This window comes from Triturus cristatus, chromosome 12 (genome assembly GCF_964204655.1).
Source record: "Triturus cristatus chromosome 12, aTriCri1.1, whole genome shotgun sequence".
In the NCBI taxonomy this organism is placed as follows: domain Eukaryota; kingdom Metazoa; phylum Chordata; class Amphibia; order Caudata; family Salamandridae; genus Triturus; species Triturus cristatus.
The window spans coordinates 781,226,250-781,250,416 of record NC_140595.1 but is presented as its reverse complement, the minus strand read 5'-3'; the positions used below and the strand labels follow the sequence as shown (position 1 = coordinate 781,250,416).

General features: G+C 44.6%; 1 protein-coding gene across 1 annotated transcript in view; it reads right to left on the bottom strand.

Annotated features, from left to right (window-relative positions):
* LOC146782818 (alpha-2,8-sialyltransferase 8E-like) overlaps positions 1 to 24,167 on the bottom strand; it is a 134,222-nt gene that overhangs the window by 3,482 nt on the left and 106,573 nt on the right. The window lies entirely within an intron of this gene.

Here is a 24,167-nt window from a genome sequence, read left to right as displayed (position 1 = left end):
AACTTTATAGGGAGTTGACACTGGGACCAAAGCAGAGGACCAGCTGAGGGTAAAGGAGGTGGAATTCTTTGAGCCCTACATCAGTATCTCTGTCTTGATGCAACGAGATGCAGTTTGTTGCAATGACCTGAAACCACGGTCTACTTTTAGCTGCTTCTGAGGGGCCTCAGAGCAGAGTTGATGGTGTATTGATTTTGTTTTCTGTATAAGCAGGATGGGCAGTTTTCGGCACTTGTCAGAGATGACAGCGGGACTGAAGGTCACTGAGATGGCTGTGGAATTCTAGCTTCCTGATAACAAATATCACCATGACCTAGATCACAAAATACAGAGATAAGTGTTACTTTGACTGGTTCTAGAGCTTGTGGGTTCTGTGAAGGGGCTACACAATTGTAAAACAGTTGTATGTCGAAATATCAACAGCAAAGATATCGTGGAACCATAATATTGTGTTAAAAATATCCAGGACAACAAAAATATTGAGAAGGTAAGTGTATATAGGTAAGCGTAGATTTACTACTCTTAACTTCACAGCTACATAGCATGAAGATATATATATATATATATATATATATATATATATATATATATATATATATATATATTATATATATATGTATATATATATATATATTCACTTAAAAAACCATAGGTTTCACACATGTTATAGTTAGCTGGACATTTCACTCGTAAAAAACCAATGAAATTCCCCCGTTATAGTTACTGCAGGCAACTATAACTCACGCGACCGCAATCCTCTGCTGATGACGTCAGATATTACATCACTGTATTTAGACACTTATTTACCCATGTCTTCTTCCATTAATCTTTAGCTATACATATATTACAAATATTTATTTTTCAGAAAGACACATATGTCATCAGTGATGTAATATCTGACGTCATCAGCAGAGGATTGCGGTCGCGTGAGTTATAGTTGCCTGCAGTAACTATAACGGGGGAATTTCATTGTTTTTTTACGAGTGAAATGTCATAGCTAACTATAACATGTGTGAAACCTATGGTTTTTTAAGTGAATTTGCAAGGTGTTTTAAATGCTAATTCGTAACTATAACGTGTGTGAAACCTATGGTTTTTTCAGTGAATTTGTACGTTTTTTAAAATGCTAAGTTATGTATTTATTAATATATTTTTTTTCAGGTTTTTCCCCGTTCGCGCACCGAGCAATTTTTTATTTTTTTTTAAATTGCGAGGTGCGCGCACCCTGCGCGCACGCGTGCGCGCGCTGTGGGCGCTCGGTGCGCTTCACGCACCGAGCACCCACGGTTCGCAGTGCGCGCAGGGTGCGCGCACCTCGCAGTTTAAAAAAAATATATTTTAGTTTTTTTCTCCCTCGGGGGTCCTTGTGTGGCCCCCTGACCAAGGCTAGGGGGTCAGGAACTGTCCACTCTGCCCCCTTTTCACGTTCTGGACCTTTGTTTTTCACCCCCTCAGACTGCGAGAGACAAAATGGCGGCCGACACTTCCTGGTTTCCACCGATTCGAATGTTTACCGACATCTAACAACCAATCAGAATTGCGCTCGCGCACGGCAGGGTGCGCGCACGGTGCGCGCACGGTGCGCGTGTATAGATATTGATATGCTTTTAAATGCTATTTTCTCAGGAAATACTGAACAGATTTACACCAGACCTGCAAAAGGCACTTCCTTGACCTTATGGCTACCTCTCTGCCAAATTTCAAGTAATTGTGTTCAGCCGTTCGGGCTGTAGCTGCGTCTAAAGGTCCTATGGAAAAATGCATGGGGAAAACGCGTTTTGGGACCCCGCTTTTTTCTCGGCCCCCACTTGAGGAATCACCCCGAGACTTTCAGGGTAGGAGCTGAACGGAGCGCCCCATTAGTTTTGAAAATTTCGCGAGGATCCGTCAACCGGCGCCAAAGTTATTCAAAATAGAATTTTGAGATTTCCTATGGAAACTAGGTTGTAACTATAACTATCTACTGGCGACCGCCAGTAGATTATATATATATATATATATATATATATCCAACACACAGGGTAGCCCCAATGGGAGAGAGCCAGCAGGTACGTGTAAAATATTCATATCTATATGATGGCAGCTTACATGCAGGCAAAAAAGCTGTGAATATTCATCCATTCTTCAGCCAGACGCGTTTCGGGAATTCATTTCCCTTTTTCAATGGCAGAAACCAGCAAACATCCCACAGTGAATCGCACACCTTTTATTTATTCACGAGGATCAGCCCCAGTGGGCGTGGCCATCACTCTGGCCTTGTGGTCCTTGTAGTGGTGAAAAATAATCTACAGTGAGTCTCTTGAAAAGGACGCTGGCATTGTAAAAGTACTTAAAACCTCAGTGGGTCGATGAAAATCCTGCTTGCAAGCCTGCTGTGCTCACCAGCTGTCACCTTGAACACCACCTCCCGTGGTACCAATGGAGCCGTTCTCGGGCCCGCACACTCGCGGTGGGCTTCTCCCGCAGCTGGGCTCAGCCGCTACAATCCAACACACAGGGTAGCCCCAATGGGAGAGAGCCAGCAGGTACGTGTAAAATATTCAATCTATATGATGGCAGCTTACATGCAGGCAAAAAAGCTGTGAATATTCATCCATTCTTCAGCCAAACGCGTTTCGGGAATTCATTTCCCTTTTTCAATGGCAGAAACCAGCAAACATCCCACAGTGAATCGCACACCTTTTATTTATTCACGAGGATCAGCCCCAGTATATATACACGCACACACACACACATCACTAAGGTATATAAAAGTGGATTGAAGTGAAGTAAATCTATACTTGCCTATATAAACACACCATCTTGATATGTTTGTGCTTAATATTCTGGTACCACGATATTTTGAAGTCAATATTAAGGTGGAATTACATGTAAAAGAGCTTTTGGTAGACAGGAGCACATCCAGAGGGGGAGCAGGTGTTCTGTCGACCTTATGGAGGAAATCAGTTTCAAATTCTGATGGGATTTTTGTTCATCCTGTGATCACCCTGGCTCTTCCGGTTTGAGCCCAGTGGGGGACAGACACAGGAAATAACCAAGAACCAGAGGACCTCACCTTGAGGACAGAAAGTTGTAAAAGAAGAGTGTAAAATGTGCTGGTACAACACGGTGGAAAAACCTAGCTAGAAAACCCCCTAATCTGCTGGTGGAAGTATGTTCATCCTGGAAGGAGCTCGTCAGTGCTTAATTTGAGCCAGTGGCTTCCGCTGCCCAGCACTGGCACTTAATTGCCAACACCAGTGCTTGCGCTGTCTGGCTAATTGTGAGATGACAACAACAGCAGTTAATTATTAACTCAATATACATTAAAATTACTATTACCTGCCTCCCAAGCCATTCTTAACCCGTTCCGTGCTCATGACGGAACCACTCCGTCATGAGCCACGGGCGCCGTGTGCTCATGACGGAGTGGTTCCGTCATGCTGCGGCCGTTGGCGGCCGCTCCGCCCACGCGGCGCTAATTCCCCGCCTGTGCGGGCGATTAGCGCCGTGGGCGGAGTCATGACGGAACCACTCCGTCATGAGCACAGCTCGCCCGTGACTCATGACGGAGTGGTTCCGTCATGAGCACGGCGCCGCTGCTGTGCCCCCAAACACCCCCCCAGCGCCGCGGCGGAATTCCTGCCGCGGCGAAGGGGTTAAAGCCTTGGGGGCCTGAATAGTCCGAATTGCCACACTTGTAAGGAGTGTGATAGTTAACAGTTGTGTTACTATCATCTGCAGTATGAGTGGTGAATACTGCAGTTGCCTCCTGACAGATCCCTGACACTTATGTTTTTTCACAAATTAAGCACTGGAGCTGGTCTCGTGGAACTCTGAGCTGGAAATGAGAGAACATGAAGCATCCTATAAACTAGATGATGATGATGGGAACAAGGAATGGAGATGAATCCTGAGCAAGGGGCTACCCCATGAGAGTAGGACAGCAAAGCTGCACAGGCCTTTTATTCCACCAGGCACTTCCCCAGTGGGCTGGAGACCGGTTGTAAAGGCAGAGGGCCACTCCTGGTGCCTCTGTCCCTTTCCCCTGCTTTCCAAGGTTAACTGCAGCAGACAAGAGGAGACTTTGAGAGAGAGAAAGAGGGGAGGTAGGGGAAAGGCAGAGACAAAAAGTGATCATAGAGGGAGAAGAGAGAGAGAATAGGTCAACAGAAAGAAAGAGGCAGCGTGAGCGGAGATGAAGAGCGCGTGCTGTTTTGCGCACTTTTGCCAGGTCTGCTTTGGTTCCCAAGTGCGGCCGGGGGGGGGCGGCATTGTAAACTATACTGTACCATTGTGAAGCATATTGTAAATACCATTTTTGCTGATGAAGGGGAGCTGGGCACAGCCCTATAGAGAGCAGATAGAGGCAGGCACAGCCCATGCAGGATAGAGCGGTGGGGCGGGGGGGTATCGACAGACGTCGAGGAGGGAAAATTAATTCTTTATTTAATTTTCCCTCTGTGCTTTCTGTCAAATCCCCTCCCCTCCACCCCACTACCTTACCGCTCTTACCTGCACGGGCCGCTCTTGGATAGGCGAGAAAGTCCCCTGCATAGCCCTAGAGACATGCCAGCGAGCTTTCACTGTTACGGAGAGAACACCAGGGTCCAGCCTAAGGTAAGCGGTTGAGACACTATTGAAGGTTGAAGGCTCCCAGGAGACCATCTCAGGACCTGCACTCTTGCTAAGTGCAGATAATATAAAACACACAGTGGTGGAGAGACATGTCATGTATTGGTAGGTGATTTCCATTTTCACTATCCTTTAAGAAACAGAGAACAGGCGGCTGGTTCTTGACCCCACCCCTCTTGATGTACTAAGAGTCGTGAAAGAATGGATCAACAATACAGAGACCTCCTTTTCATAAACATCTGAGATGGGAGGGAAAAGGAAGGACAGCGGCGAAGAAGCGCACCAGAGGCAAGAAAGTTCTACAAGCAAGCACTCAATCACCCACTAAGAAGACAGATGGGGTGGTAGTGGTGCAGATGCTACAAGCACAGTCTGAATTCAGCTGCAACTTGATAGATTGTATAATTCAAAATGCCCAGCATGTATTGAAGGTGAACAGGGAAATATTTTTAGCTGCAGGGTTTTGTGGGTTTCACATGGTGTACTGTGATGCTGTTGCTTCCATGCAAGATCCCAAAGCCTGTCATTTTGAAAATCGCAGCCTTAAAAACTGCAAACCAATTTAAGGCAAATTCATACTTAATGTACACAAGTTTGCATTGTCGCCCAACACAGGATCAACAAGTTTGCATTGTCGCCCAACACAGCATCTCATTGCGCCACAACTGGGTTCTAATATTAATATTTACATGGACTGCACGAGCCATTTAAGTTTTGTTCCAAAGACAAGTGAAGCTAATGAGTGGGGCCAGGAAACATAACCCATAGTTGGAGACTTTAGACTTGTAGGCACCAGCAAGCGGAATAGTGTGCTTCAACGTAGGTTGTATATTTAAAACTTCTAGGTCATAAGTAACAGCAAAGCCCCTTAGGTGTGGGTGGTGGTGAGACACATCTATCAAGAGTGGCCACCAGTTTGTGGCGAATGTAGAATAATTCTGTGGAGGAGTTACCTGCTTCAGCAAGCTTAGATTGATTGTACTCTTTTTAAGTTCTCTTCAAGGCGTGCTTGTTTTCTCAGTGGTAACTTCTGCACACACTTTAATTACTGGGAATTTGTAACTTAAGGCAGTGGCGTCTGGCATGTAAGGAGCATGGTAAGGCGGGAGGGCAAAAAATGAAAGTTATAAATACATTTTAAAAATTATTGGACTTACCTTCAATCCTGGCGTGACATCCTCCTCTCTCGGGTCCAGGCAGGTAGCCTCCAATGCGGTACCTGGAAACTGCAGTAAGCAATCCTGGTGCTGCTTTCATGCATGCCCTAGACACGGCACAGAAACAGCGCTGTTAGCCGTTACGGAAGAAGCTAGGAGGATCCTGGATCGAGGAGGGACAGTGGCAGTGGTCCTCCTCGATCTAAGCGCAGCCTTCGACACAGTTTGCCATAAAACCTTGTTATCCCGACTCTCCGATCTTGGCATTTCAGGAAACGCCCTCAACTGGCTGAGCTCATTTCTCAGCAATAGAACCTTTCAGGTCTTTGATGGCGATTCTTACTCCACTAGCCGACACCTAAACTGCGGCGTGCCCCAGGGCTCCTCATTGAGTCCCACACTGTTTAATGTGTACATGAGGCCACTGGCGGGGGTCGTCCAAAAATACGGTATTAAGATCATATCATATGCGGACGACACTCAGCTGGTGGTCTCCCTGACACAGAAAGGCAGCGTGCTCTCTCAATCCAATCTGGCAGCATGTATGGAGGAGGTCAAAAGCTGGATGACAAACTCATCCTTAAAACTCAACGGCGATAAGACCGAGATAATGTTTCTCGGCCCCTCTCCTCCTTCTACCCATGACCTGCTATGGCCCGCAAGTCTAGGACCAATGCCAACTCCGAAGGAAGATATAAAAAACCTAGGAGTATGGCTAGATAACAAACTCACACTAAATACTCAGGCAACGAAAACAGCTGCAACCTGCTTCGGGATTATCCGAATGTTGAAAAAAATCCTGCCAATATTACCCTTTGAAGCCAAGCAGGTGGTTATCCAGGGCCTTGTACAATCCAGATTGGATTTTAACAATGCTCTATACTTAGGAGCACCAGAGTATGTGTTGGAAAAACTGCAAAGAACACAGAACTGTGCTGCCCGCACCCTTCTCCAGATCCCTCGCAGACAATCAATCAAGGCAGGGATCAGATCTCTCCGCTGGCTCCCAGTCAGAGAGAGAATAAAGTTCAAAGCTCTTTGCATATCGCACCAAGCCTTTCATAGAGCGAGCCCGGAGATCAATCACTCTCTTCTCTCCCCTTACTGTCCCGGTAAAACCCTTCGCTCCACCAATGCATTTCTCGCCGTAGTTCCAAGAATTAAAAAAGCTAGAGCAGGTGGTAGGTCCTTTTCTTTGAACGCTGCCAAACTCTGGAACTCCCTTCCCTTCTCACTTAGATCAAACCCCTTCCTTCTTCACTTCCGCAAAGAACTGAAAACATTTTTATTCAGAAACTAATTTTCTTCTATCCCCTGTCTCTAATCCTCCCTGTCTTCTCCTGGTCCCTCTTTAGTGTCTCCTTCCACTACTAGCGCCTGGACGCCCGTGGGCAGCAGATGCGCTCTATAAAAAACCTTTCATTTCATTTAATTTCATTTCATGCACCATGAACGAAGCACTAAGATTGGAGGGAGCAGCCTCTCTCACCGCTCCCCAGGGGACAGGAGCCCTATGCTGTCTCTAACCCAGCTGGGTTAGAGAGGCTGTGGTAATGTGCATCAGCACATTCCAGAATGGAAGAAGCTCTGAGAATGTTTGGCTTTGAAGTCAAAATGGAGGCAGTGCTTGATGGGATGGGATTCCTGTAAAGAAGAAACCAATAAATCTTCCTTCTTTTACACCCATGGACTTCGTCTCATCATTACGGATTACCTATTTTACACTGGCAACGACTTGGGACATGAAGGACAGCTCAACTCCGTGATTTGTTTTTTGGCAGCTCAACTCTTTGATTTTGAGAACACTTTCTCACTCTGCGTTAGTGTTATAGGTGCTTACGTTGCACTTCTGGATTGCTTTCACATTTGGAATCTTTTTTCTTAATTGTTTTTAGGTCTCGCCTGACGAAAGCAGCACATGAGCTGCTCTAGCCAGGAGAGCACCTTTTGGAAGTCTGTGAGGGCTCTCATGCACGTGTCTGCAATGGACAAAGATGGCTGCTCTCGCCATTTGTCCATTGCAAGCATCATGCGCGTGTCCGTGGGACTGTGGACAGTCCCACGCCATTTTGTTGCCTTAGCAACAAAATGCCGCTTAGTGTGTTTTTTTTTTTTTAATGTCAGTCCCCCTGGGCACAAGCAGGCATCCACTTCTGTCTTTATGCTGCGATCAGCTGTCCTGACAGAAGTGGATGCCTGCTTGTGCCCCGGTGGAACTGCAGGACAGCCGTTAGCATTTGCAATGCAATAGGTCTCCCATTTATGCAAGTTTGAGCTATTGACATTGCAAATGACAATGCCTTTTATTTATGCTTTAAAAACGAAAACAAGAATAAAAGGCATTGCCATTTGCAATGTCAATAGCTCAAACTCGCGTAAATGCGAGACCTATTGCATTTTGCTTGTTTTTATCGGTGGCAGAAACCTTGATGGAAAAAAAAGATGTTGGCAAACTCCCTTATGCTTATCTGTAGTGCTGTATGAGGGCAGTTAACGGTTCTCTACACTTTTCATGAGAATCGGCTGGTGTATTGCAAGGATTAATTGGACACAAGGGCAGCTTCGCAGGATCTCTGGTTTCCTTGATGCCCCTGCATCATTTGATTACGGCAGGCACCTTCTTCATCGACACCTCGAGCTCCTTGCTGATGCTCCGTTTATTCTTTGATGGGAGCAGCACAAGAGAGGTCCCTTCATCATTCTTCGAAGAAGCCCGGCGTGTTGCTGACGTGCTGATGTTACGTAGAAGGCAGGAAGAGAATCAGTGTCTACGTCAGCTGCTGGGTGGTGAAGGCATTGGTTCCCGCATGTCACAGACGCACGCACAGCAGGACATCGTGAGCATTTGTTCATGAAGATTTTTGCCCCGGCGTGTCGCTGACATGCACAGCATGACAAGATCTTCGTTCTTGAGTTTATTGGTATTGGGATAAAGTTGTGAAGGCTGCCTTCGGGAAGGGCCGGCGTGTCAGTGACACGCACAGCAACATATCTGCTTCCTCGTCGGCTCCATGGGAAGCCAAAAGGAGAAAGGTATTCAAAGAATACCAGTGTGTCTCTGGTGCGCACATCATTCTAATTTAGTCTCTTGGTCTCGTATTTAAATAGATCCCTAGAGCAGGACAAATTCAAATGTTGTTATTCATTTCTGTGCATTCTAAACACAAAGGGTTTCTTTACTGCATATCTATAGAAGGTTGATTCATTGCTGAACTCCTCAGCAGTTATGGGATGTTTTCACTGTGTATGAATGTATTTATGTCATAAGCACATATCTGTTTAGGTCAATATTTACACATACATATCTTTATTTAAGTTTACATATATCTTTACGTGTTAACTTTATTTGCAGGTTATTTTTGTGTGATGTACAACTTTTGAATTAATTAATTTATATTGTAACGGTTGAATAATGCAAAATTTCACGGCACCTATGTTTTGTTTGTCCACTTCTGGTGATCCGCCTATAGAATGGGCTATATGGAAAAAGGTGTTTGAGCGATATGCGCGTGTGTATGGCACGTCTCTCAATGCTGACAGGAGGACAGTACAGTTACTCCACTGTCTTGTCACTGAGAGACAGGAGGTTTTTGACCAACTTCCTGATGTGCCGGACAGTGATGCTGTTGATTTGAACGAATATGAAAGTTGCACACGTAAACTTGATTTGCACTATTTACCAAAAGTAAGTACTATTTTGGAACGCTATTATTTTGGCAAAAGAGTACAAAAAGAGGGAGAGTTTATAGAAAGTTATGTTATAGAGCTTCAACGTTTGGCATCATCCTGCAAATTTTGACCAATGGTGGATGAAAGAATAAGAAACGAATTCATGTTAGGGTGTAGGATTTAGAGGGTGAGAGAAGAGCTGTGGCTCAAAGATGAACCTGCCCTGGAAGAAGTATTTCTAGTAGCAAAAAGGATTGAACAATCTTCAGAGAGTGTGGAAGTAATTAAAGAGGATTTTACCAAAGATGTATGCTCTGTTTTGCATGATGGTAAAAAAGGTACCTATTAAGGATGGGGAAAAGAATTATAAACACAAAAGCACGGATAATATAAAGTATCAGGCTAGAACAGAGAACAGGGGTTTCAGATGCGATAGAGTGGGAGATTTTGCCAATGACAGGTCATGTCCTGCACTCAAGGCTGTGTGCACGCATTGCAAGAAAAAGGGGCATTTGCTGGGGCTTGCAGGACGTAAAATCTCAAACAAAAGGTAGATGCGGTGGAAACCAGTGATAGTGAAAACAAAGGGAGTTCAGATTTTGAATGTGGGCAAATACTTCAAGTTGGGAACAAAGGGCCTTCGGATTACATAGAGGTCGAGGGAGAAAGGACCAAAGTCTTATTCGGTTCAGGAGCTAAGATTACCATTGTGGCTAATAAATGTTATGAAGACAAACTGAAAGGGAGAGTCACCCTACATAAACCTGATATTAATCCTTGTGCTTATGGTGGTGATCCCATAAAACTGCAAGGTTATTTTTTGGGTTTGGTTAAATATAAAGGACACTTTACTTCTGGAATGATATACGTCTCTAAGAAAGGAGATAGTATTTTGAGTTGATGGCACCAAAGATATTTAGGAGTCATGTTAGATCCCAATAACACTCCTCCCATTATTTGAAACAAAACACATAGTGTCAGCGTTGTATGAGATGGCTCTGTACTACAAGATGAGTTAACAAAGGATTATACCTGCATGTTCAGCTAAGATTTAGGTTGTTTAAAGGGTTATTGCCACAAAGTTAAACTCATTCCAGGTTCTGTCCCTGTGTCTAGCAAAGTACGTGGTGTTGCCATTGTGGTGAGAGAAGAGATGTGTATTGAGTTAGACAAACTCAAATCTCAGGGAATAATTGAGGAAGTGGAAAGGACAGCATGGCTGGTTCCAGTCGTGGCAGCAAGAAAAGCTAATGGGTCTTTGAGATTGTGTGTGGACCTCAGGCAACTTAATAAGTGTGTCTTGGTAGACTAGTATCCACTTTCCGTTATCTCGGATTTGTTGATGATGGTGGGGAAAGCTAAGGTCTTCAGCACAATAGACCTTAATTTGGCTTATCATCAAATACAATTGGATGAGTTGTCAAGGGATCTCACTGCGTTCGTCACGCTATTTGGACCATTCAGATATGCCAGACTACCTTTTGGTCTTGTCTCTGCAGCGTCAATGTTTCCATGAGCTATGGAGAAAATATTGCATGGGATAACTGGTATTTGTGTGTATCAGGATGATATACTGGTGCATGGTAGGGATGTGGCAGAGAACAGTTGTAGAGTCAGACAGGTCCTGGGTTGGCTATGTACACATTGCCATCAAGTTGGAGAAGTGAAGGTTTGGTGTCAGAGAAATTGTTTATCTTGGTCACACTATAACTTCTGATGAGGTAATTCTCAAAGCGGAACTGATAGATACTATTCAGAATATGGCCTCTCCGTCATCCAAAGAGGAACATATGCTTTTTCTGGGAATGGCTGATTATAATAAATTCATTCTGAATTTTGCGGATGTCAACTACAATATGAGAAGCTTGTTAAAAAACAAGCAAAGTTTGTGTGGAATGCTGACTGTGAAAGAGAGTTCTGTGATATTAATACAAAACAAACACTAGTTCCTAAACTCAAGTACTTTGACCTCAATAAAAGCTTTGTCAGCACCACTGATGCCAGTTTAGAGTCTGGGGGCAGTATTGCATCAAGAGGGTTCTGGACCTGACAGCACTATCATTAGAAGTCTCAGAGGAGCAGAATGTAGATATTATGTCATTGAGAGGAAAGCTCTTGCTGTTCAATGGGCGATTAAGAGATTCCATTTATTTTGTGAAGCAGTACATTTGGGATCAAAACTGACCATAAATCGCTGTGTGAGGTTTTCACTTATAAGTCCATTGACTCCATTTCACCCCAAATATCCAAATGGATTGGAAATTTACAAGGTTACAATTTTATTGTGAGATACATTTACAGGTCTGAAAATTTCCTATCGGACACTTTATCCAGATTAGTACCTAAGACTGAAATGGGGCAAGAGGGTGATACATCAGCAGACAATCTCACAGATTTTGTAGGTGAAGTTGACTACGAAATCATTTCTGAAGAAGCATGGCGTGAAGCTGTAAAAGTTGATGAAGTCTTACAAGAGGTAATGAAGCTTATCTGTACCAGCTGGCACCATAAAGAACAAGGTGGAATAGATTATAAAGATTACTGGTATGTGAAAGATCAGTTGTCATCTAGTAATGGTCTGTAATGGAGGGCAAATAGATTGATACCTCATGTTAAATTGCATGAAGAGTTGTTGAGTCAGGCACATAGATGTCATTTAGGCATCTGGAAGACAAAGGAAAGACTGCTTTCAACGTATAGGTGGCCTGGGATGGATTTGCATGTGGAATGCTTTGTGAAAGAATGCATGCAATGTGCCTTGAGTGAAAAGAGTATAAAGAAAAGAATTCAGCCCATAATGATAAGGAAACGTCCTAGTGGACTGTGGAAAGACATTGCTTTGGACATTCTGGGACCTATACATGGTAACTGCCAAGAGAACTATGTAACAGTGGTGATGGACTTATTTTCTAGGTGGCCAGAAATATGTTTTTCTCGAGGTATTAAAACACTTTGTGCAATCAATTTTTGGAAAGATCTCATTGCAAGGGAAGGTTTCCCAGAAACTCTATTAACTGACATTGGAGAGCAGTTGATTTCTGGGACGATGGAAAATTTTCTTCATGGGTGTGGTATAATACACAAGAAATGTTCTCTCTATTATTTCGAGTCCAATAGGATGGTAGAGAGGTTTAACAGAGTTTTGAAGGAAACCATCTCATTGGCAAAGAACAACTCCCTCAATTTGAAGGAGGCGATGTCCAAGAGGATGGGTGTGTACAGGTTCACCCATCACACTACGACAGGCAAGACAGCATTTAGTCTATTTTGTGGTAGACATCCTGATACTCTATTGGAACCTCCCTGGGTAAATAAACTCCTCAGCGGTGTGAACAGAGATATGGATACTGAGGATTGGAGGTTGAGAGAAAACAATAAATGCAGAGACAGCAAAGCCAGTTTTGATGAAAGCACTCTGTTAAACCACTACTGTCACAGTAGGTGACCTTGTAATGATTAAGAGACCCGGATGGAATGTGGTTGGATCCAAGTTCTCCAAACCCATGAGAGTGATAAACGTCTTCACCAATGCCATTAAGACTGCCGATCACCGTGTGAGGAATCTCAGCAGGGTGGTCGTGTATAGAGGAAGAAAGCTGGAGAATGACCAAGAGGACATGAGTAACAAAGATCAGTGTGAGAGTAGTAATGAAGGTAGTACAGTGATGAAGGTAAAGTTAAAACCAGTGGTGAAAGTATTGAGAAAACCTATAACAGAAGTGGAGACATAAGCAGGTTCCTTACAACAAGGAAATTTGTTAGGAAAACTCGAAGTCCTGGTTATCTAGATGACTATGTAGTTTAGCCTGAAGGTTGTTTCTTTGATTTATTTTGTGCCATTACATCTGTTTGTTTTTGTATATAGGTTGGACTCTGTCGTTTTTATATGTTGTTATATGTGAGGGAGGTGTGTGGTAATGTGTATCAGCACCAGCACATCCCAGAATGTTAGAAGCTCTGACAATGTTTGGCTTTGAAGTAAAACTGGAGTCAGATCTTGATGGGATGGCTTCGCGGATTTTCCTGCGAAAAATACACCAATAAATCTTCCTTCCTTTACATCCATGGACTACTTCTCATCATTACAGATTATCTATTTAACAGAGGTTTAAACTGCACTTCTGGCTGGCCATCGCAAGACAGCCAAAGAGACATGCACATTTTAAAACTAGAGTGCCCTGCCCATCACTGCTTCTCCTGCTGCCTAACTGGCAGCAGCAGAAATCAGAAAGCCCCACCCCCATCCTGACCCTCTGCCTGGGACGGGGTTTGAAAAATAAAATGGTAATAAATTAACTTAATAACCATTTTATTTTTCAGTGGGGCGATGCTCCCCCGCCTTAATGGAGGAGCTGCCCCTGACTTAAGGTAGTATCTTTTGAGCTTCCACCCTTGCTGCTCAGGATGTTTCAACATTGATGATTGCTTTAGTCCGTTTCATTCTATGGTATTTTATCATGCTTACGACGCAAGGCCAGCATAAATCAATATTGTTCTCACTACCAGAGGGATATTATAACAGATTATTGTATCCCCAGTATTGTGCTACAAAAATAAATATGATAGTCCTAAATATCAACTGCCACAATATTGTGAAGGTAAGAAGTGCAGATTTACTAAACTTAAATATATATATATATATATATATATATATATATATATATATATATATATACGTGCATGCGTGTGTGTGTCTATATATATATATATATATATATATATATATATCCTCACACGTTCAGTCCGGCGCAATCCTTCCCAGGTGTATCAAAGGAATCACACAGGAGCCGTGGCCTCTATTTTGAAATAGAGGCCACGGCTCCTGTGTGATTCCTTTGATACACCTGGGAAGGATTGCGCCGGACTGAACGTGTGAGGATATATATATATATATATATATATATATATACGTGCATGCGTGTGTGTGTCTATATATATATATATATATATATATATATATATCCTCACACGTTCAGTCCGGCGCAATCCTTCCCAGGTGTATCAAAGGAATCACACAGGAGCCGTGGCCTCTATTTTGAAATAGAGGCCACGGCTCCTGTGTGATTCCTTTGATACACCTGGGAAGGATTGCGCCGGACTGAACGTGTGAGAATTTTGGGGGTGGCTACCCCAGCCGTGAGCCCGCCGAACTAGAGGCTTGGGAACAGCTACAATCTTCGTGTTCATATATATATATATATATATATATATATATATATATATATATATATACACACATTTCCACACATATATCAAATTTGAAACTGCTGGCTGCCACCATGCTCCTAATCAAAGGGCTTGACGGTTTCAAAGCGAAGTCAGCACTCTCCGTGATACTTCTTCACCGCCTCCTCATAAAGCCCATCCCAGGATTTACCCACACTCAGGGGTGCTGCTCATTTAACTTTTTAATAAAGTGCTATTGTTGATGCGTTTTGGCTGCCGAAGCCTTGATCACATATATACATCTTCAAGATGTACTAGACTTAACTAAAAATATATATCTCGTGAAAATGTACTACACTTAATTCCAAGTATATACATACCTTGGAGATTTAGTACACTTAAATTCACATATAGGGCCCTTGAAGAAATATAAATGCATATGCATACTTATTTATCTCCATAAGGGTCATTCCTATATGTGGCGTTAGGTCCAGTACATTTAAAATGACTATACTTGCCTAAACATACCTACCTTCCTGATATTGTGGTCAATGATGAAATGTTGGCTATGATATTCTTGTAGCATAATAGTTTTGTGCTTAATATTCCAACTTACAACTATCCTTTAGGTGGTGAAAGTGTTAGAGACAGATTAAAATAGCTGAAAATTGAGCGCAGTCATGGGTCAATCACCCTTGCAGGTGTTCATTCTACACTATACTTTAGCGATCATGGGATGACTTTGAAAGTCAGAACATTGGCACCATGGAACGTTTTCATTTGTAAAGGATCCAGATAAAATTCGTGCAAAATAACATCCCACAGTTCTCGGAGCGGGAAGATCACCTTACAAGAGTTGTTCCCTATGCTGGGACATGATCAGGGTATTTTACAAAGACAAGATTGGATGAAGACTCTGTAAGAAAAGGCCCTCTTTTTGCATGGTTGCCCCAAGTTTTTGCCAAACTGTTGATGTACTTTGAGTGTGCCCCGGTTTCCTGCTAACCAGGTTACCAGGGCTGTTCTTTCCTTAAGCTGCATTGATACAAAACCTGATTGGCACTCTTTGGCCACATGTAAGTCCCTTGTAAATGGTGCCATAGGTACCAAGTGCACTGTGGCCTGGGAAGGCCTCTAGGGGCTACAGAACTTATTGTGCCAGCTTTAGAGGCCCTGTACCTTTACACATACACACACACACTGCCATTGCAGACTGCGTGTTTTGGTGCAGAACAAAGTGAAGAGTGGACATGGCACACATCCCTGTGTGGCATGCCTACAACCCACTGCCCTGGCTTAGGTATGCCACCCCTCTAGCTGGGTGCACTATACCAGTGGTGAGGGCACAGGTGCATGAGCCCTGTACCCCTACAGTGTCTTAACCAGTTCTTAGACATTGTAATCGCAGTATTGCCATTAAGAGTATATGGTGCTGGGAGTTTGGCATTATCAACCCCACAGCACCATAATGGCTTTACTGAAAACTGGAAAGTTTGGTATCAAACTTCTGAGCACATTAAACCCACAAAAATGCCAGTGTGGGATTTAATGAAAAATGGACTCAGAGGGCTCTTAGAGATGCCCCCTGAAAAACGACCTAACTCTAGTGTCCTGGCTGAATGGCTACTTGGCAGCTGCCACCACCAGACATGTTTCTGGACCCTGGGTCGAGAGCCTGCTGCTCGGGGCTCTGAAACAATGCACATCCTGGGACAATGTGCCATGCCTCCTCCCCCAGGATGGGCAGGTTCCACGAAGGGGAAGCTTAAAGGATTTCCGCCTTTGTGAGCTACCTCAGCCATTTGCTGCTTCCAGCAACTGGCCCCCACCGGTAATGACCCCCACTTTGGGCGAGAGAATCGGCAGGAAAACCAAGTGAGGAAGGGAGATGTGCATACCTTTGCCAACCCCACCCTTCAGGTGGGGTAGGCGAGGTGAAGCACAACTCTCAGTCCCCGCCATCTTGCAGATGGGAGGACCCAGACAACCAGTGAGAGGCATATGTCCCCCTCCCACTGGAGGGTGGCATAATAGGGGATGTACCCACCCCAAGGAAGGGACCCATTGGTCCCAACCTGTACCTATCTGTAACGCCCCTAAATGTAGTATTAAGGGCAACCTTGAACCTTGTCTCCTCAGACAAGAACAGACAAGAAGAGAGAAGAAGAAGGACCGAAGAAGCTGTGCTGAACTAAGAAGAGGAGGACGCCCACTGACTTGGCCCCAGCCCTACCAGCCTGTGCCCATCTTGAACCTGCTCCAGCGAAATCCCGGCGTGTTCTGCAGCCAGCAGCTCCCAAGAACCCGGAGGACCTGCCCTGCCTGCCAAAACCAAGACTTAAGTCTCCCGTGAGCACTGGATTTGCTCACCAACAGACTCTGCCTCTGGCCAAATCCGTGAGTCTGCACCACTCTGCACCCGACGCCCACGGCCCGCTTTCGAGTGGCTCAACACCACGAGGAGGTCTCCCTGGCAATCCTGACCTGAGATCGGGTGATGTCTAACCTGACTCGAATCTCTAATCAATGCCTGCAGCCCCTTTCTGGAGGATCCCCCCGACAGCGACCAGAGCTGGTAAGAAAACCCAATACCTAAAGACACCCCTGCACCAGACGTCCCACCGCCTTGGGTGGCCAACCGACGGTCTCCCAGCATCCCAACTTACCTCTTCAACTGGTGGTCAAATCCAGATGATCTTTGTCCCCGAGTCTGCAGTCTTTGTTGCAACCGGAGAATCCCCATTGAAATCAACAGGGCACCCAACACCAAAACAGCACCCTGCCGCTGCGGTGCACTTTGTGTGCTAGCTCGGATACCCCTTTGCCCTGAGCCTAACACCAGGAACTTTGCTCCCACAACCTTGTGCCCTGCTCGTGAGCAACCACTGACCGGAGGACCCTATCCCCCACTGGATAACATTGGGTCTGAGCTCTCTGCACCCGGCTGCCCTAGTGCCGCTGAGGGTGCTTTGAGAGTGCCTCCTCAATCCTGGGGGAACCCTGGTTCTAGCCCCAGGAACCAAACTCCCACAACCAAGTACTTACCTGTAAACAGTTAACTCCATTTTCCTTCCATAGGATTGCAGTGACGGCTTTTCTTGAAAATTGTTTTTAAGTGTGGAGTTGGTTTGTATGGAACTCTAAGAAACTGAAAATATACAAAAACTACTTTACTTACCTTTACTCTAGGAAATGTCACAGTGTGATATGTAGGCATATCACACTGAGCAGAAAACGTAATCTATAAAGCAATCAAAAGTAACCTCACAGTAATTTCAACTGTACTAAAAGTATTTACAAACCTGTAACACAGTAATTTTCATTCAGCTTGCTTGTATTGTTCAACCTGCCTTGAAAACTACCATTTACACTTACCTTTGCCAGGCTTGCTGGGTTCTAGAAAATAAATATATCTAAATAATATTTTATACAAATTGGTCTGAGTTCAGTCTTTAAGTGTGTGACATCATTTCTTGCCTGAGTGTGTACAATAAATGCTTAGCAGTACCCTCTGATAAAGCCTTACTGCTCACCTACACTACCACAAATAGAGAGTAAGGTATTATCTACATTTACCTCTCCCTACCATTGTTGTGTCACTGGGCTCTGTGCACACTATACCTAACTTTGGTATAGTATATACAGAGCCAGCTTCCTACATTGGTGAATCAGCGGTGGGAAATACAACTTTGCATTTGTTGAACTGACTTGGCCAACACCTGCAAATGCAAAAAAACAGTTGATGGACAGATGGCTTTAACCCAGATCTCTTGACTGGGGGTGAATGTTTTGATTTGTTCTGCATTCTGTCCATCAATTGTTTGTCTTTGGCCAACAGCTGATCACACGACAGAACTCTTAAATTGTCTATAGAATTCTGACTTTTGAATTGACAATTCTTTTCAAACTACTAAACATCTTGTTAGGGCCTTGGTTAAGTCCCTTTAGAATTAAAAAAATAAATAAAAGCTCACTGTAGTTAGGGATAAGATGGTTAAAAGTTTTCTTTTACAATGTCTCTTAACAAGAACCCAGCTATTAGTGAAAATATAACTAATGACATAGAGGATAGAGTTGAGGAGCTCAACCTCACCCCTTATCTCCACTTAGAATTCAGGGAGTTAAGGTCTCTATGTAAATTAAAACACATTAACATGGGTTCCCATCCCTCCAAACAAAAGCTCCAGGAGCTGTTGGCAGGGTATGCTCAGGAACATTCCTCTGAGAATGGTGAATACCTCTCAGAAGGGGAAGAAGATGGGATGAGGATACCTTCCAACCCAACCCTCTCCACCCACACTTCTTAGGGAGGGAAGGGCCCCAGCCCCTCATTCCAAGAATACAACTCTCAGTACCTGGACCTCACACAGGTGGGTCAGGTGCTTCTGAGTCCATCGTGGACAGCCTCAATGAGGAGACCAACCTCTTAGTGAGGTTGACTAAAAGATTAGACCTAGAGACCAGACTCCTGGTTCTAGAAAGAGCAGAGATGGGCCTATCACCCATCAATGGTGGCAGCAGCTTAATGAACAGAACAAGGACAGAGAGCAATCTTATTATCCTAAAACCCCCAAAGGGATTGTCCCCAAATTTGAGGAAGGTGATGACATCACCAAATGGTTCATGGCCTTTGAGAGGGCTTGTGAAATGAGAAAGGTGAAGAAGTCACAGTGGGAGGCACTCCTTTGGGAACTGTTCACTGGTAATTGCAGGGACAGACTCCTGACCCTTACAGGGGCAGAAGCTGGGTCTTATGATCTCATGAAGAATACTCTGATTGAGGACTTTGGACTCACAACTGAGAAATATTGAATTAGATTCAAGGGTGCTCACAAAACCCAAAACCAATCCTGGATTGACTTTGTTGACTACTCAGGTAAGACACTAGATGGATGGTTAACTGGAAATAATGTGCATGATTTCAATGGACTTTACAATCTTTTTCTGAAGGAACATAATTTGAGTAATTGCACTAATGAAAAGTTACATCAACATTTGGTAGACCTAGGTCTAATTTCTCCCCAAGATTTGTGAAAGAAGTCAGACTACTGGGTCAAGTCAAGGGTAACAAAAACATCCACTTCGGGGTGACCAAAAGAAACGGGTTACAAAACCTCCCTAGGGGAAAGGGGGGGAGAACCCTAAAGACAAAAAGTCAGAGTCTTCAAAAGGGCCCTAAAAACCTGCTCATGGGGGTGGCTCCCAAAACTCTTCCCAGTCCAATAATAGGTACAAGGGGAAGAACTTTGATCCTCTGAATGCCTGGTGTTTCAACTGTAAGAAGTTGGGACACTTAACTGGAGAGGCTACTTATCCTAGCAAGAAGCCCCCAGTCCTTCTCCGGTTACTACTGGTGTAGCTAATCCAGATGGGATCAACAGTGTGCCCAGAGCAAATCAGGGTTCACACTGAAGCAGTTCTAGTCACTGAGGGTGCAGTTCAGTTTGCCACTTTAGCTGTGTGGCCATCCAACTCAAATAAGTATTTGCAATAGCCCTGGATCAATGGGACCAGAGTAGAAGCTGTGAGTGATACAGGTGCTAGTGTCATTATGTCATTACCGAGCCGGACATTGGTCATTGTTTTTCACGGTTCTTCTTGGTTTATCTGTCTTTCACACTGACTGCTTGGTTCCCCGATGGACTTTCCCCCTTCTACCTGCCTTGACTCTATCAGCATTTCCCTCCCCTGTTTTCCTTTTTCCTCTCTCTGTTCCGCAACGCACAAGCAATGCATACCACTATGCTATTGTGGCTTCATCATGTGTACTTATGTGCTATTTGCTAGTAACTCTTGTTGTTACTTTGTAATCACTGTGTAACTTATGTAAAAATGTTGTAACTTCCAACTCGCTGTTCCTTATGTAAAGCGCTCTGATACCCCCAGGTCTAGCCAGCGCTATATAAAACTCAAATTAATAAATAAAATGGTGAGAGACACACTGTTTTCCCCAGAGCAATACCTGAGTGAGAAATCTTACACAGTCACCAACGCTGACAGTGTTACTACTAACCATGCCATGGCTATGGTGACATTAGGCTGGGGGGGGGTTACTGGCCTGAAACAGGTAGTGGTCTCTCCAAAGCTCCCAGCTGTCTGTCTGCTTGGAAATGACCTGGAGACCTCAGCATGGGCTGAGGTAGAATTGAAAACCCATGCAGCAATGCTGGACATCCCAGAGGTTGTGTGTGTCAAGACTAGAGCACAAAGCTGAAAGCAGGGTATAAAGAAGTGTTGGAGCCTGAAAGAATGGGCCAACCTTCCAAGAAGAAAGGTAAGAAGACTGAGAAACCAGCTTCTGAACAGCCAAAAACCCAGGACCCCTCTCCTCAGGGAGAGGACTTGCAAGCCCCAGAGGGAACTGAGCCCATGGAACTTGACCCTTACCAGGTTGAGCCAATGCTTGTTAGGTCTCGCCTGACCCAGCGCATACGCTGGTCTGGCGAGACTTATTGAGAGGGCTCCAAAAAGTGTTACCAGGCCAGCCTAGAGCTACAGTGCATGTGCGCGGGCGCCGCTTTTACCACGATTACGATCACTTTCGCTGCCGCACGGCCGCTTGGCATAGCCAATAGGTCTCGCTTTTGGGACCTTATAAGTATTTAGTATTTAGTTATGCAACTGTTGCATGGCTAAATACTTATAAGGTCCCAAAGACGAGAACTATTGGCTATGCCAATGCTTGTTTTTTAAAAGGGCTGAGGACCAGGGGACGTTGCGTCAGGGCTCTGGTTTTAGGGCTGAGGGCGGTGGCCGGGTGTTGTTTAAAAGGGCTGGGAGACAGAAAGGTCACTGAGGTCCGGTTTTAGGGCTGCGGTCAGGGAAAACCTTTACCACGCATATGCCTTTAACATTCATGCTTTTCCAACGTAATTCGTTCTAAAAGAATGCATGGTAAAGGCATACTCATTGTATTAATATGCGTGGCAAAGATTATGCGTGGTAACGGCATGCATTGCAACCGAATGCATTGTTCCATCATACATCTCAGCCAGTCAGTCTTCCATTCTGGTGGTGAGTTCTGTCGTATTTGTCATGCAAGTCATCAGCCTTGGTCAAGTTCGAACCTTAAACCATTAGCAATCCGAGTCTGTATCTTTACGGTGCTTTGCTTTAGAGGGACTGACACTTGCAATACTCTTCCTCTTGTCCAGAGGACCCTGCTTTGTACTTGGACACCTTCAAAGCAGGCCCATTTCAGAGAGAGTTCACTGGATAAAGGCGTAGCTTATGAGTCTGCCGTGAACCTCCCGGCATGAGGGTGCAGCCTAGTCTGATGACTCTTGTGAGGGGAACTCATCCACGCGTGTCACTCATGGTCAGGAGCAGGGAACACCGGCATCAGGGCTGGCTTTATCGCTGGTGTCACCCGGTGTAACAATATTATTTTGGTGCCCATGCCCCCCCATGACCTCCTTCTCCATTAATTCCTTCACTACCACCCATTAACAGCACACTTCATCTCTCCATAGGCCCTCTCTGATATACATTTCATTTTTTTCATAGCGCTAGTCATAGTTGACTCAGTTCTGTGATCTGCATCATACAGTGTTCTTTTTAGCAGGCACATGAACCCTCTGCGCTACTTTATCATCAGCCAAAACTACCACTAGACAACATTCTGATCTCTCAACAGTAGGAACATGAATCACAAGAGCTATCTTGACATTTTAATTTTTGCCCAAAAACTGCTGGACGCACAAGGAAGTTCACCTGCTTTTAAACCAAAAGTTATTTTCAAACACAGCGCACCCCAACCACCACGAGGTCAGCGCCAGGTGCAGCTGCACCGGTTGCACCGCCCTATAGCCGGCCCTGAGGGCGACAGCAGCTGAGGCATGTCTTTGGCTTCCTCTCAAGCTTGAATATTAGCCACACCCATCTTTTGGTACAGCCCTACGATACACCACAGAGTGGAGCTCACACCAAACGGGCAAACCTTATAGTGAGTGGCAGAGATAATGTCGTGAGAGATCTTGACAAGGGTCCTTCTACTTGTTAAAACCAGCAAAAAAAAGAGAATGCTAGGCCAAATGTACTAAGAAACAGGTTAAACACAGCGGTCACAAAATGGGCACGGTTCGTGGCCTGTTTCTGATTATGTGACCCATGTACTATAGATGCACAGCAAAATCCCCAGTTGCACAGGGGTGAACAATGACCAGCTGGGTATTAAAATGGCAGCTGTGACCTCTTGTGACTGTGTACAAAGACAGCGATGCTGCCCTGCAAGAAATAGTAGGCCCCATTCTAGTGTCTACATTCCCAAAAGAGAAACTTTGTTTCCTTTTTAAGCACCCGGGTTCTATAAAAGAGCTGGTACTGCGCCACCCCAAAAAAAGTTTCTCATTTTGGAAGACATCAAGGAGGTCTCCCCTGGGACACAGCCTACTCCTGAGGCTGCCGACATGATTCACCGGGTGGGGGGGCACCTTCAGCCTCCACACCAACTCAGGGTCGTAACTCGACAATGGTTTGCATTGCAACTGAAACTGTGCTCACAAACTGTTGATTCATTACTCTCTGGGTCGAACAGAGGAGGGGACACACCTTTCACTCGCCTTCCTATAAACACGTGGAAACACCCACAAAAACTCTTACGATTCGGAACCAGGAAGTACAAGTATCAGGGGAAACCATTTTCCGACTCCCAAAAGGGCTTTGTACCTTTTAAAAAGCCCTTCTGCAGTTGCATACTCAGTGATTTGGGATTTGCAAAGTTTGCAACTGCAAAACGGCTTTGCCCAGCTGGCCCCTGCTTCTACAGATCACTGCCTTTCTAGGTTATGGCCTTGCTAGCAGAACGTACAAACAGAGCTCAGGTCTGGTTTTATTTGCACTTCATGCTTAAGGCTTAAGAGTTTGCTGGCATGCATGTCAAATAAAGAGACACCACGCGTTGAAATCGAGTGCTGTAAATTCGATACTCTTGCATTACATTTTATTATTGATATTGCTATTATTAATATTATTATGATTAGACGTCCAGAGATGTCTTCATTAGACCTCTTCAGATGGTTCAAATCACAGCAGCGAGGCTGCTATTTCTAAATACTCTTCAGTGTCTGATCTTCTACGTGATCTCCACTGGCTTACCGTGGATAAGCGCATCAACTTCGAGGCTTTCGGCTTTCTGCATAAAATCAAGTTCCACACCCGCGCGGAATTTTTACAGTAGTCTTCCAACCCGCACACTGAGCTCTAGAATCAGTCTCTTCTCAGCTCCTAAATTCAGAGGTTCTCGAATAGGCGGTCGCTCATTATCTTTCACTGGCCCCAAGTTGTGGAACACACTTTCTGAGTCGATTAGAGTTGCATTTTACTAATCTACTTCCGCAAAAAGTTAACAAGCATTGGCATAGCCAATAGGTCTTGCCTTTGGGACCTTATAAGTGTTTAGCCATGCAACAGTTGCATAACTAAATACTTATAAGGTCCCAAAAGCAAGACCTATTGGCTATGCCAAGCCGCTGTGCGACCGCGAAATTGAAAGTGATCTCGATCGCGATCAAACATCAAAGCGGCCGTGCAGCCGCGAAAGTGAAAGTAATCGCAGTAAAG